The sequence below is a fragment of the Myotis lucifugus genome, unplaced genomic scaffold (assembly GCF_000147115.1).
Source record: "Myotis lucifugus unplaced genomic scaffold, Myoluc2.0 scaffold_166, whole genome shotgun sequence".
In the NCBI taxonomy this organism is placed as follows: domain Eukaryota; kingdom Metazoa; phylum Chordata; class Mammalia; order Chiroptera; family Vespertilionidae; genus Myotis; species Myotis lucifugus.
This window is the reverse complement of record NW_005871214.1, coordinates 1465432-1472546: the sequence shown is the minus strand read 5'-3', so window position 1 is coordinate 1472546 and position 7115 is coordinate 1465432.

Below are 7115 nucleotides of genomic sequence, written 5' to 3'. Positions count from 1 at the left end.
TCACTTTTCTCTCCAAGGTTTTGTAGATTCTCATCCTTACTCACTCTCCTCCTCCTCCCCTCTGCTTTCCACCCTTTCTTGTCAGTGATTTCATACCCTTGTCACTGGCAGTGTGGTCAGAGGACTCATCATTAATCCTCACTGGAGGCCATGACGAGAATAGCTCGCCTAGGAACATCCAAGGCCATCCTTGGGAGGCCGCTCCTTGAACGGTGTCTTCCTTCCCTGGCCTCGAAATTCCATGATGTCATTAATATCCTGACCCTGTTTCACTGGTAATGGCTGGTGGCCAGACCATAACTGCTCTCTCCTAGAGACTCATCAAGTTTTAAAACACTAGGGAAAGAAACTTAGTAATTTTCCAGTGCTGAAAAAGGATGGTAGTGGCTGATGGGAGCTCCCAGCACAGCCAAAATTAGCTTCTTTCTATTGTGATAATTGAATGATTTTTAATGAAGTTCTTCCTATAATTGGATTCAAAAAGTACCTCCTCAGAGGAAAATTTGGAAGAGAAAAAATAGGGAAAGGGTCAGCTAGGGCAGCGTTTGCAGCAATTTCCTGGCAATATCAAGATCATGAAATCGTATGGGTGTGTCTCACTTGGCTTAAGAGCCATGTCTCTGTAACGTTTCACAAAAATGGAATTTTAAAAAATTTAAATCACTGTTATGTGCACAAGGAAAGATTGCTAAATAAAGGAAACCTGGAGTGCTATACTTTATAAAGTGGATTATCTTTATATAGGGTACAGTATCCCTCCTATGTACTAGTACACACATTGTTTTCCTTTTTTTCTAAATTTGAAGTTTTACAGGATTTTCATGAAGTATGCATGCTTCTTAGTCACAATGAGGTCTCAGCTGTTCTCAGTTTTTCATGATCTTCTCTTGGGAGAATAGGTAGCTGTCAAGTTCTGTGGGGACTTTTGAGCTGAGAAAACCACCCCTGGGGGTAAGCTGACCCAGAATCCTTTTTGCCTACCTCCAGAATGACACGGGCTCTGGGGTACCCAGATTTCAATGACTGGATATGGGAAGTGTTGATGGTGAATATACTGAGGCTAAATGTTGAGAAATGCAGCAAGACAAGCAGTGTGGTATAGGGGATAGAAGCATGAGCTGTGTGGCCAGATTGCTCTGACTCTCTCTGTCCCTTAGCTCGGTTACTCCCTGAACCTCTGTATCCTCATCTGTAAAAAGGGATGATTCGAATAGTACCTACCAGAGGGTAGCACCTGGCATATATTAAGTGCTCCAAAAGTGAAAGCTATTTTTAACTTCCTTGGCTAGCTAGCTCCATTAGGGTAGGAGGGAAAATATCAAAAAAAAGGTCAAAGATGCTAATGTCTGTATGCTGAGGGCTGGTCGATGCCAGATACATGCTGAATACTTTCACTTATTTAATACTTACGTCACACAAACAGTACCACCAATATTATCCCTATTTCCCAGTAGAAACTAAAGCTCAGAGAGGTTAAGCAATTTTTCTGATATCACACAGCAGATAAGTGACAAAGCAGCTATCTGTGGCCAGTGCTGTCGCTCTTTCCACTCTTTTCGGGCCTGAGAAGATCAAAGCCTGAAAGTGACTTTTCAAAGATGAAGGCATAGGGCCTGGAAAGTATTTGGATTTAGAAGTAAAATTGGGTCTGGGAACTATATCAAGATTTATTGAGGATCTACAATGTGCTGAAGGCACTCCAGGCACAGTTAAATAAAGGCCTTGCCCGTGGCCTCAAAGTCCAGTGGGGGAGACAGTCCTGTAAGAATTTAGGGGTAAAGAATGTGCTACTGGATCCTTAAGCAAAAAAACAAAACCAACTTTATCTGCAGAAGGCTTTAAGGGAAATGACATTTAAGGGCTTTCAAGCATTATCTCATTTAATCTTCTTGTACTTGGGGAGTCAGGCAATATTATTACCCTGGGACAGGGACACTAGCCCCTTTCTTACTTACTAGGAGAACCTGGCTTGCCTTGGGGAGGCCATATGGCCAGCTCCAAGTCTACATTTTCCAGACTCCCTTGCTGGCAACGATGGCCCATGAAATGGAAGCAGAGGTCATTGGGTTCAGACTTCCAAAAAGCTTCTGAAAAGGGTATGGCCTGCCTCCTGGGCTTTTTCTTGTCTTTTCTCCTTTGTCCTGCTTCCTGCCTAGAGGGTAGATAGATGGCTAAGGTGCCAGACCCAACTTGGGACCTTGAGAAGGGAGGCTGTGAGCTAAAGGTGATAGGGCAGAAGGACAGAAGGAGCCTGCGTTCCTGATGACCATGACTCACTGTACCAGCCTCAGGCTGCCTCCCTGCAGACTTGTTTGTTAAGGGGAGGCAAAACAAACTTCTATCTTAATTAAGCCTCTGTTATTTCTGGTTATTGTTATTCGAATCTGACCCAGGTCCCTAACTGGCAGTCGGCCCCAAGGTTATGGTGCTGGGATCTAAACTCAAGCAGCATGACTTTCCAAGCCACATTCTTAACCACTGCCCTAGACTGTTGGGGCAAGCCTGCGGCCCAGCTGTAACCCAAGAGCCTAGCGCATTTCCTTGAAATTTTAATCCCTTTTTGTCAACTGTTTGGCCCTGGCATCAGGCACTCGTACTCAGGAGCACTCGATAGTGCAAGTTGAAAGAATATAACAAAGAGCTGCTCGCCACCATTTCCCACAGGAACTGTTTTTCCCAGCGGCTGGAGAATGGTCCCTGCTTCTCAGACGTCCCCAGGCCAATGTCAGCGTGAGCTCGTGAGAAACATGCAGGGCTTTGAGATAGTAACAAAAGGAAAGAGTAAATTAAATGTGTCTGATAAAAATTTAAACAAAGATACACATAAAACCTCATTTAATTAATAATTCTTTTCATGATAAAGCAAAATTGTATATTTTTGTACGAAAGACTAAAAAAATTTAAATGGGATGAAAGGAAGAGTTGCTATCCCAACTCCTTTTTAAAAAATTTTATATATATGTTTTTTTACTGATTGCAAAAATAAATGACTGTGAAAATTTTAAAATAAAAATCCTCTCTAACTGCTATATAACAGATTGGTAAATATCCTTTCAACTCTTTTTCTGTACCTAAAAACTAAAAACATATTAAATATATAGGGCTATAAAAATGAGTTCATGATGTATATATTATTTAGCAACCTTTCCTATTTTTTTTAACTTAACATCATATCTTGGACATTTCCTCATATCTTACATTTCGATTAACCTGGTTCTATTTAAGGCAGCAGAGTATCCTTTATCTCAACTCTCCCCTTTTCTGTTGACTTTGTGCTGTAAAGTGTCATCAGTTGTCTACTCGAGGTGTCTATTGGAGCTTAGCTCTCACCCCTAACTGGAGCGACCTGGGCCCTGGAATAGTCAGAGAGACTGGAAAATATCCCTTTCGAGGGAGAAGAATATTCCAAAATGAATGCCTTGTGGCTACAAAGCCATAAAGTCTTGAGCTAGGAACTAACAACTTGGGCTGGTCAGGATCCTATATAATAAAAGCATAGTATGCAAATTGTCCTCCTACTGGAGCTCTTCCGGAAGTTCGACCAGGGGGCAGGCCAGCTGAGGGAAGGGAGGGAGGCCCTGGCCAGCAGCCGGCAGCTGCTAGGGACCCTACCAGTGCATGAATTTTGTGCACTGGGCCTCTAGTAGTCTATAAGCTTCTAGGATTCCTGAAAATGACTAGTTTCCATGAGGGGTAACACACACCACTGGGAGCCATGGGCATCTCAGTAGGAGAATATGCCAGAGAACTTGGAGCATTTAGACCTGGGTTAGGGGGTTTTGGGGAGAGTTCAAAGAAGGGGTCTTTGCTTTGTATTGGAGGTTATCAGGAGTCAGGGGTAATTGCATGATTGGGGGTATCTTAATCATTCTTACCCGGAAGGCAAGGAGGAATGAGATGAGGTAAAGCTATAATCAGTAAAGAAATAGCAGGAAAAGGTCATCTTTGGTCATTTTTTTGTGGTTTGGAAAATGTCCTTATTTTTGTCTGGGTCCCTGCATGACTGTGGAGTAATCTTTTTGTATTTGTTTTGCCTTATCTTGGTCACAGAGCAGGCTTGTCTGGTGTTGATGTTCTATGGAAATATTTATATTCAACAGAACACCATGGCCCAGCTGTGAGCGCCAGGCTAGATTCTGGCCCTAGGGGACTGCTTTTCTCTTTCTCAATAAGACCCAAGGCCTGTGTGTGAAGGCAGCCAGGGACTCTGGAAAGAAAGGAGAATTCTGAGGGCTCGCAATACTCATTTCTCAGCAGAAACGCCTCCTGGAGGGCTGGTTGGAGAAGAGGCTTAGGGAAGTGGGGCGCTCTTGTTTCAAGGCTGCTTCTGGTCCGTCCTCTCAACCAACAAATACTTATTGACTAGGCCCTAGTCAATACACTCAGGCACTTGGGATAGAGCTATGAGCTGGAATGCATGCGTTAGTGAAGGGCCCAGACAATATGAGTGATGGGTAAAGAGGATAGTCTCAGGTAGTGATGGGTGTGATAAAGGAAAGTAGAGAATGGCTGGGGGGGGGGGTCACTTTGGAGAGGTGGTCAGTCACATTCTGAAGAGGTGACGAGGAGGCGCCCTATGAAGTTATAGAGTGATAGCATTTCAAGTGGAGGAAACAGAAAGTGCCAAGGCTTCCAAGAATAGAAAGAAGGTACGTGTCTCGGCAGTGTTGTGAGTGGGAGTGGGATGGGTTCAGAAGAGGCCAGAGAGATAGGCTGGGCCAGGGAGTTTGGGTTTTATCATCCATGTCCTGGAAGCACTGGAAGACATTACAGAGGGCCACAAAATCTCACATCTCCCCCTGAGAGAGCAGAGGTTTGCAGCATAGTCACTTCTCTCCACATTCTAAGGCCGTTCTCTTACCTGTCACAACTCTTCTCTCCAGGCCCAGGGTCTGGAATATGCCAGAAATAGTCTAATCTCTTTATCTGCTGAAGTCAATCACTGTTGAGAGGAACGTATTCGTTTCCTATTGCTGCTGTAACAAATGACCACAATTTAGTAGCTTAAAACAACACAAATGTATTATAGTTCTGGGGGTCAGAATACCTCAAAACAAGGTATTGGCAGGGCTGTGTTTCTTGTGGAAGTGTCTATCTTCTGGAGGCCATTTGCATTTCTTGGCTTGTGGCCCCTTCCTCTAACTACAAAGCTGGCAGCAGAGCATCTTCAAATCTCTCTCTTTCTCTGATTATGACCCCTGCTTCCATCATCACATCCTGTTCTCTCACTCTGACCCTCCTCACTTCCTCTTATAAGGACCCTTGTGATTATACTGGGCCCATCCACATAATTCAATATTACTTACCTGTAAAAATGGGAAGAATATTTGCCCATTAATTCAGGAAATTATTGTATTACAAGAATTAATGTGGTATGTTTGCAAAAATAAAAATGTCATAAAATATAAGGTACACTTAATGAAGTATTCTAAAACCTATGAGACATGCATACAAAAGGGGTATTATATCTTCATATAAAATGATGGAATTTAAAGACCTGGGTTTGAGACTTGCTCTCCACAGTACTCTCTCTGTTACCTGGGACAAGCCACTTAACATTTTTTAGTCCCATTGTGTGTAAGTTTGGAAAATCATCTCTTCTCAGAACAGTAACTATTATGGAGTTGAAATCAGGCAGGTAACATAGGCAGTGGTGCTTTGTGAAATGCTACATAAATGTTCTTTGTTAAATATTTCATAGACAGCCTGGCTGGTTTGGCTCACTGGATAGAGTGTTGGCCTGGGGACCGAAGGGTCCCAGGTTCGATTCCGGTCAAGGGCATGTACCTTGGTTGCGGGCACACCCCCAGTGGGGGATGTGCAGGAGGTGGCTGATCGATGCTTCTCTCTCGTCGATGTTTCTGACTCTCTATCTCTCTCCCTTCCTCTCTGTAAAAAATGAATAAAATATATTTTTTAAAAAAATAAAATATTTCAAAGACAGGCTCCCAAGTACTTTTTCCTGATGCACAATGAAACCAGCAATAGGGCGGTGCCTATCAGACCAATGCCAACAGGACTGGAATCTGCACTGTACGGAGTGGATGAGAAATAAAGAGGACATGGCTGGCAAAGGGCCTCTCATTCCCTCTCCGCATAGCTACTGAGGGACAAAGGGCACCAGAAAGAAACTGTAGCATCTAAAAGTCATAAAAATGCAAAATATGCCTATTGAGCATCCAGAATCTTCCTGCAATGAAGAGGTTTAGGTCCAGGCTGGCTTTCTCCAGAAGAATCGTCTTTGGGAATTGCCTTATTCACTCAGCGCCTATTCTGTAACCACGTGCATAGTAATCATAAAGAAATAGGCATGAAATACATGCTTTCTGAGTGTGGCCTATAGACCTGCAGATCTATTCATTTATTCAGCATGCCATTAAAGCACTGAATTACATGGTATACACTGTCCTTGGAGTTGGGGCACAGTGGGAGGTAAAGAAAGAAAACTTCCCTGCCCTCGTGGAGCTAATAAGGTGAAGAGATGGACAGTTAATTGTTACAGATGTTACCAGGCGACGGGAAGACAAGAAAAGCCAGGCACTTGGAAGATCAGGAAATGCACCAGTTCTGTGACTCAGGGGAATCAGTTTCCCAAATTTGAGAGCCGAATACTGAGCTGGGGCGGGGGGAGTCTCCTTTTACCCCCTTAGGTTCTTTGTCTCCCAAATATGGACCAGGCTTCCAGACTTTTCATGGGCTTTTGCAGACCCTGTGATGGTTATAAGGGGGGAAGTGAGATGGCAACCAAGACCCCATCTGGTGCCGGAAGTCAGACCCCGTTGTGGGGCTATGTACAGTTGTAGCTCCTGTACAGTTTGTAGCTCCTGTCAAGATAAGCATTCAGGGAAACAGGTTTTGCAAGGCTAGCTAGGACATAAGCGGAAAGGGGGTTGGGGCTCGTAAGCATATGCATCTGAATGCAGGTTGCGGGGGCGGGCACAAGCTGCCTTCACATAATCAAACAATTCCACAAATGGATGTAAAATCACAGCCCAAACCACTCAAAGGCAAGGTTCATGGTGCCGTGAGAGTTTACCACAGGCGTCCTAACTTGGCCTCTGAAAACAAACAACTGAGTTGAGATCTGAGGAAAATGGAGGAGGGAAGAGCTTTCC